Source organism: Triticum aestivum, chromosome 7B (assembly GCF_018294505.1).
Source record: "Triticum aestivum cultivar Chinese Spring chromosome 7B, IWGSC CS RefSeq v2.1, whole genome shotgun sequence".
Taxonomy (NCBI): Eukaryota; Viridiplantae; Streptophyta; class Magnoliopsida; order Poales; family Poaceae; genus Triticum; species Triticum aestivum.
The window spans coordinates 692,725,305-692,733,651 of NC_057813.1; the positions used below are offsets into that span (position 1 = coordinate 692,725,305).

Consider the following 8,347-nt stretch of genomic DNA (forward strand, 5'->3'; position numbering starts at 1 on the left):
TGGCGAGACATCGACGTTTGGACGGTGGCCGAGGGCCCCAACTCTTGAGCGCGTAAGCTCGCATGCCCGCCGCGTGGTCACCGCGTGACCGTGGCGTTGCCATGTGTTCTGGGTGGCCTAGGCATGTCTAGTGGGTTGGGAACTCCGCAGGTAGGTGCTCGGAAGAAAATCACAACATAAGATTCTCACGAGGAGACCGATCGATGCTCAAACATGAATAAGCAGCCAAGTGTTTGATTAGCGGTACGGGAAATGTACATGGCTAATGGGCGTGAGTTTTGGCTGACGATGATTAGTTACTAAGAAGACCGTCTTCACAAATTTTCAGCTCAAAAGGAGGAGCCTAGGTGGTACTTGCTTTGCAAACAACCACACTGGACATAAATACAAATGTTGAAGCTCGGCTCAAAATAATGAATGGATTGAACTGGCATTTGGTGGAGGATGGTTATTTGGGCATAGGAAAGCACTGTAGAAAATGGATACTATTTGGACATGCCAAAGTGGTACTTCCTTCACAAACTGTTACTCTGAACAGAATAGGAAAATGAATATTTTTGAATTATTTTTTAACTAGGCAAGGAAGGTTTTTACATATTCGACGAAGATATGACCCAAAGAATTTATGAGATTTTTTGGGGAATTTTGGGAATGACAGAAATATAGGTTGCTTCACAACCTAGGGCAAAAACTGCCACATGGACATGACACATAGGCAAAACTGATGAGGTGGCGCCTAGTCATAGCAACCCACCACAATTTACAAGGCTATGACCATCTATATTGGTCGCTAACAACTAGAAATAAGGCAGCGGACTAGTGCTGTTTGCTTTATGACCTTTTCGTGTGAGGAAATTACGACCTTTCTGACCAAAATGGTCGCAATGGTTTAGGGTTTGGAGCCCCCGAACAGCTTTTTACCAATTGGTCTGAAATGGTCATAAATTTATGACCAATTCTTCGAGGGTCACTGACAGAAGGTCATAAGTTGACATATTTCTTGTAGTGCATCACCACCACGCCGTTGTGCTGCTGCTGGATGGAGTCTTCCTCAACCTCTCCCTCTCTCCTTGCTGGATCAAGGCGTGGGAGACGTCACCGGGCTGTACGTGTGTTGAACGCGGAGGTGCCGTCCGTTCGGCACTAGGATCTCCGGTGATTTGGATCACGACGAGTACGACTCCTTCAACCCCGTTCTCTTGAACGCTTCCGCTTAGCGATCTACAAGGGTATGTAGATGCACTCTCCTTCCCTTCGTTGCTGGTTTCTCCATAGATAGATCTTGGTGACACGTAGGAAAATTTTGAATTTCTGCTACGTTCCTCAACAGGTGGTGCCCTGGTCAGGCTTTCCGGGCGGCAATGGCGTCGGTTGTACATCTTTTCTCTTGGGAGAGCGTTTGCATTGTCCGACGGATCGGCGCCTCGTGCCACGGCGAGGGGCTAGGGAGACCCTTCGGAGATGTAGGATGTTGTCAATGGTTCTGTCGGAGTCTATGGAGCTGTTAGCGTTCCCTTACATGCTAGTTGGATCTCCGCAAGGCTTGCTGGTGTCTCGTCGGGATGGATTGCACTCAGTGGAGGGCTCCATTGTCTTCAAGCTGGCCTTGTTCTTCAGTTTCTTCATCTTTGCTTGTAGATGACAGGAAGCCTATTAGCTGCTTGCACAGCACTATGTATCCTTTTAGCTGTTTCTTTGTTCTGTCTTTGTAAGTTAGCGGTTGATGTAATCCTGGCCGGTTGATGGCTTTGTTAATTCAAAGCCGGGCTCTTCTTGAGCCTTCGTTTAAAAAAAAATTGGTACCGGTGCTTCGAAGGCTCGGAGCTTGGCCATGAGGCTTCTTCTTCGTTTTTTTCGATCTGCCGTTGTTGGCATTTGTTTCTCTTGTATTTTCTCTTTCTTTTTTCTTTTGGGCGTGACTGCGCTACTTCCGCCCCAACACATATCGTTGGATGTATCGGTTGGTTGCTTTTTATACAAATCGGGGGGAAACCTTTTCGGTAAATCTTGTAGGTTGATTTCTTACATTTTTCAGTAGGGAGTCTTGGTGTAGACGTTGAGATCCCTCCACCGCGACTCCATGTAGTGCGAGGGGTTTGTCTGCGTGTACACCCCAAACTTGAAGTAGTGGAAGTCGCTGCCGTAGCCCAGCACGATCAGCATCTCGTCGCCGTCGATGAACACGGTGAGGGCCGACGCTTGGATGTTGTGGACCAAGTTGAGCCTGAACCACCAGTCGTAGTTGTGTCTGTCGACCACCTTGGTCTCATCGTTGTAGTACACGAGCCGTCCGCCGTAGACGTGCAGCATCAGTGTCGTGTTCCGCGACGGCCTGCCAGGCCGAACACCAGCATCACGGACACCCTGGTTGTGCCGGCCGGCACGTAGTCGTACCCCTCGAACTGCCACACCCCAGAGCTGTACGTTATCTGCTCCACCCCGGAATTGGAAACCAAAATCGGCAGGTCAAACTAACAAAACTCCATGGCTGTGATTAATCTGTCAGAAATCATTGTGAGACACTGATGCGACTTACGTTGAGCAGGATCTCCAGCGCAGCTTGGTGGGGCTGCTGGCGCGGAAGGGCTTGTCGTCGCAGTAGACCCAGAGCCGCTGCACGCCGTCGGCGCAGAGCTTGTTGCGCTGCTCCTGCGGCAGGTCGTACGGCTTGTGGAGCTTGAACCGGTCCTCCGTGATCTCGACGGCGGTGAAGCCGGCCATTGGGTCGGCGCCGGCGGCCGGGCTGCACGAGTGCCACAGCGTTGAGAGCATGACCAAGGCTGTTAGAGTTGTGTCGAATATTATATACAAGGTAGATTACAGTTCGATTTGTAGTTGTATTATGTTTAGATAGGATATGGAGTCGTGTCCTAGTAGGACGCTTGTATTCTAGGCCTTTCATATATAGTGAGGCTAGACACACGATGTAACCAATGCCTACATAATAGCACAGGCGCGCAAGAGGGAGCCGGCGCCCGGGTGGCCGGTGTGCGGTATTGTGACGGTCTCACGGGGAGGAGCGCCCGTAGCCAGGCTCCGGGGATGTAGCCATATCGGTGAACCTCGTTAACAAATCTCGGTGTCGTGCCTCGTGTGATTGCTTGGTCCTCGAATGATCAACGGTATGCCTCGGATTTATTATAACAAGTGGTATCATGAGCTAGGTTGTCAGGAGGTTGCTGGATTGTTGATCTCAATGAGGAAAGGAGCGAGAGAATTCGTGGAATCGGTCGAGCTGGTCGCATGTGGCGGCAGAAAAGTTCTGCTTGCGGCGAAGATTCTTTGCTCGGTAGGGATTGGAAGAGGCGGCGGTGCAACGCGTGGCAGAGGAACCTATCCGTCGGATCGCGAGCGATCTCGCCGAGTCCGTGGTTGAGATCGGAACCAGCAAACGCGTGTGCGTGTGCCAACAACAGAGGAGACGTGCGGCGGTCGATCGGTTGATCGATCGGGCGAGCGAGTACTTGAAGGTGTGAAAGATTTGTTGGCGCAATAGGGATGCTTGAAGGGGTTGCAAGAAGTCATGTCAGCTAAGATGGATTATCATGTGATGGTTGGAAATTCGTGGAAGACGATTTGGGAGCCTTGAGCGTGTCATGTAGCCGGACAAGTTCGGCTGGGTCGGACTAGATACTCTGACGGATCGACGTGAGTCGGTTGGAACAAAAGACGGTGGTGGGATCTGCGACAACGACATAAGAGCGTGATGTTGATGGTGACCGACTTTTGGGTGTGGAAACACGTGCCACAGGCCCGAGGGCTTGTGTGGCTTTGACAAGACTATGGCGCGGAGTTGATTCAAGACGGTGCACATGAGAGCTTGGAGTCGACGGGGCGCGGGGTGGCACGTACGACCACCATGGAGTCATGTTGAAGGTGGAGCTGGAGTCTGGAGGACTTCACTCGGTGCTGATTGAGGGGCTACGGCGTAAGTGCGCAGAGAGTCGAAGCCTATTCAGCAGAAAAAGCGAAGGACACGTAATTCGGACTGGAGCCCAGTGTCTGATGGAAGCGTGAAACTTGTCATTGATGATCGGTGGTACTCTGCAGTGTGAGTTGACTGGTGTGGGTCCGCGGCCCTTGAGACTCGACCGGACAGTGAAGGTTCGACGCGTTAATAGCGGTGAGGCGTGCGATACGCACGGTGCATGGAGACGGACCAGGGCTCTGGTGGTCATACATGTGGTGAGACAACTGTGAATTTGACTCGGAATGACTACAAGCAACGGTGAAATTCTTTCAAGTTTCAGGCAGGCGGTCAAGAAAGGAGCGGTGATGTTGAGGTCAGGTAACTCTTATGTGTGACGCCCAATATGTGAGGTGTTCATTTCCACGCAGGTCAGTGATCAGTGTGAGATGGCGTTGGACTGATACTCTGAAAGTTGGGAGCAAAAACTAGAGTAACAAGGAACTTAATTTTTCTCGAGTGTTGACTGTGGTCAACAAAAGAAGGGACTACAAGTTGCAGGTGGAGTCATATGGAGTCTTTGGAGTAGCAACGGTGCTCATGGGATAAGCTCAAGTCCAATGTACATGGAAGTTTGATACATTAACGAACTCAAGGTGTTGGAGAATATTCGCCAAGGTGGAGTTTGTTAGAGTTGTGTCGAATATTGTGTACAAGGTAGGTTACAGTTGGACTTGTAGTTGTATTGTGTTTAGATAAGATATGGAGTCGTGTCCTAGTAGGACACTTGTATCCTAGGCCTCTCATATATAGCGAGGCTAGACACATGATGTAACCAATGCCAACATAATAACACAAGCGCGCAAGGGGGAGCCGGCGGCGTGTGCCGACGCCCGGGTGGCCGTGTGCGGTATTATGACGGTGTCACGGGATGAAGCACCCGTAGTCAGACCCCGGGGATGTAGCCATATCGGTGAAGCTCGTTAACAAATCTCGGTGTCGTGTCTCGTGTGATTGCTTGGTCCTCGAATGATCAACGGTATGCTTCGGATTTATTTTAATAAAGGCACGGATCCATGGCGGCAGGCGCTTGGCCATGGTTAAGGGAATTACCGCTCCGATGGCAACACGTTCTGGTAAAGTGCTGCTTGGATATAGTGGAACCCGTATAGTTGATTTCTTTTCAGTAGGTGGCAGATAGTACTTCGAAACGAACGGATACTTCCTGGAGTAAACAGCTTGGGCTTGCGAAAACTTGCTTCTACGCACGGCGGCATGTGCTATGCTTATCTCGACCATACATACATGCACTAGGGGATCAGCGACCACGCAGTTAATGTTCTGCGTATTCGGAATTTACCAAATTGTATGGGCAGTACTCTGCGGCGGAAAACCGGCGGAACGTTTCGGCCGGTCAAACCAGAGCCGCTCGATATGGATGCTCGTAACCGCCATATCTGCCCCGCATCTCCTATCGTCATCCCCCCCCCCACGGGAAAAAAGAGGAGAAAAAAAGCAAGCGCCGCTGCCGCTCGCGGCATCCCGCACGCTGGCCCGCGTTGATCTCGCTTGGACCATCGCTGCCCTTGCTCGTCGCCGGTGCTCGCAGCCTCACCGCCGCCAGCAAACCAAAACACCACCCGCCTTCACCGCCGATACCGAAGCGAAAAATGCCGGTTCAAGCAAAATCAAAAGACGGTGGTAGCAAATTTTTAGGATGGTTTCAGCAAAAACAAAACAAAAACAAGGGTGGTGCAAAAACTCCTGATGCTTCCACAAAGACTCTGGTAGTAGCAAAAACTCCGGTGGTAGCAAATGGCACCTCCGGTAGTAGGAAAAATCCGAGACGGTTGTAGCAAAAAAAAAAGGTATCACCGCCGTTGAGCAACACTGCCGCAGGTGGATGTAGCAAAAAATGTGTTCAGTTCCAGCAAAATACATATATGGTTGTAGCAAAAAAGACAGGAAAAACAGAAGATGGATGTAGCAAAAATCGACAAACACCGGTAGTAACAAAAAATCAAAACGGTTGTAGCAAAATGATTCATCGGTTGCAGCAAAAATCACCTGGTAGCAAATTTTGGACGGGTGGGTGGTAGCAAAAACGTGGACCAGTTTCAGCCAAAACAAAACATGGTTGTAGCAAAAAAGAAATCCACCGTCGTCGTGGTCGATTGCAGCCTAGCCATGGCGACGAGCACTGCTTGCAGCACCGTCGTAGTTGCTGGTTTGCAAACATCTGCGGGGCTTTCATCTCCAGCTACGGCTGGTGCTGATTGCAGCACCGTGGTTAGTGCGAAAATCACCGCGGCGGCCGCATGGCCATGGTCCCGCGGCCATGGGGGAGGGAAGCTGGAGAGAGCGCAACCATGAGTAGCGGCCCCCGCGGCTGATGCGGCATCCCACCATAGCAGCAGCCCTGCGGCTGAGTGGGGGTGAAAAGGATTCGGTGGGGAGTGAATCGAGGAGATGTTGCTCGCGCCAGAGAGAGGGGAAAAGAAGGGGAACGAATGAGTGGGGAAGAAGATAAGCGAGAGAGAGAAAAGCAGTTTGTGGGGCCACATATGGCGCAAGTGGGACGGTGGGATCGCACGGGATCAAACGACGTCCGGCGGAACGTTTCAGCCGGCGCTCCGGCGGGAAACGATTCCCAAGTTGTATTGAAGCCGCCGTATGCACCCTGGCTGGTGCCGTCGTGGCACAGGGCAGCCGACCACTTGACTACATACGTGAGTATCTAATGCACCGCAACCGTTCCCGATCTGGCCGTGGTCCGCCAACTCTCTCCACTGCCCAACTTGTACCACACTGGAATGTTTTGTAAGTCACCCTTTTATCGGCGTACAGTAATGTGTTTTAACCGAAAGACATCATAATGGTTTCACGACTTTTTGATTAGGCTCCAGTACAGCTGCCGTCAGCCAGATTATCACATATGCTATACCATCTCCAAACAATGCCCCTCACCCCAGCCCCACCCCCGACACAGTTTTTTCCAAGTTCACACGTCGCCACGCTACATGCCCTCACGGTTCAGTCTCAGTCTAGCTCCAACCTACCACCCAAACGCCCACATTTACTGTTCTTCTTTTACCACCGGACGCACTCTGAGTTCTATCTCAAGAACCACGCCCGGCCACCGAACGAGCCGGATCCAAGATAGTCAAGTCAATCGCGCCATCTTTTTGCAAGCAAGGAGCCACCCTCAAGGATTGTAACCAGCGCCATCCGAGCTGAGGCCCGACGCCCTTCTCTATTTGTTCCCAGGTTAGTAAATCACGTGCTATGAAGTACATTTACATTCTGATGAAGATCCAATTAAGAATCTTCACTCCCTGCACGCCGTCTACAATCTTTACCAAACAGATCTATTTTTGGTCGTATATAGGTGTTAACATCCCAATTTTTGTTTATGCACATAGCTACATAGCCGGAGCTATATATTGTGTTTCCCAGTTTCATTTTTAACTTTTGTTTTCAGGTCCGTATGAGTACACACGACCCAATAACCAGCAGATAGTAGTTAACAAGGATCATTCATCTGGTGAAGGTTTAGGAGGTGTTTCATACCCCAACTATTTTCAAATCAAGGATATCAGTACAGAAATTCCTGTGTTTTGTATCGCAGTTCAGTAAGTACAAGAGGTCCCTCGCAGAAGAAACTCAATTCGGTGGTTTGTTGCATCTAAAGATCACTCACAAAATAAACATGAAGTTCAGCGCATCATTGATAGAGAGAGTAGATCGAGAATCATGCATACTAGTTCTTGATGAAAGCAGAAAAATACCAATTACAGACCAGGCGGTCAGTGATGCTTTTGGCCTGCCGATTGGCAGTAGATCCATCCCCACCGGTCAGGTCGACTTGTCTGAATCTTGCATAGACTTGCTCTAGGCATCAGCCTGAAAGGTATTCACAGTTTGAAGGCAGCAGAAGCCATAGCCGCTAGACACGTGGATGACAGCTCTTCCAAAGTTGAAACTGATTGTTTCACAATTGCCTTTGTTGTCCTAGCTGTTGGACATGTCTTAAACCGATGTGCAAAGCATGACTAGTCCGCACATCACACAAAAAAAATTCCCCCCGTGTCAAAGCTTTCAATCATGATTCAGTGAAGAAAGCCATTTAAGCTATAAGACAGCACAATGGAAACGATATACTATACGCGGCCCCGAAGTAAGTCCATCGTCCCCCCACGCACATATCCACAAAAATGCATTTCATGTGTTGTACCAATTTCTGGAGTGATTTTGACAATCGATCATTAGTTTTATTTCTATGTGCCCCCTTGGCAATAACCACCAAAACCTATTTTATATATTTCCACAGTTCCACCTAAATGGAGCGAACACCACTATTTGATGTACAGCGAACGGACAAAACACTCACGCCGTGGGTGTGGCCACAAACGTCTCTCTCGAATCTGGAAATGTTATACC

The 8,347-nt window shown here is 49.9% G+C and overlaps 1 pseudogene; it reads right to left on the reverse strand.

Annotated features, from left to right (window-relative positions):
* Window positions 1-2,031: 2,031 nt before the first annotated feature.
* Window positions 2,032-5,005, reverse strand: LOC123159666 (citrate-binding protein-like; annotated as a pseudogene).
* Between the last annotated feature and the right edge of the window lie 3,342 nt (window positions 5,006-8,347).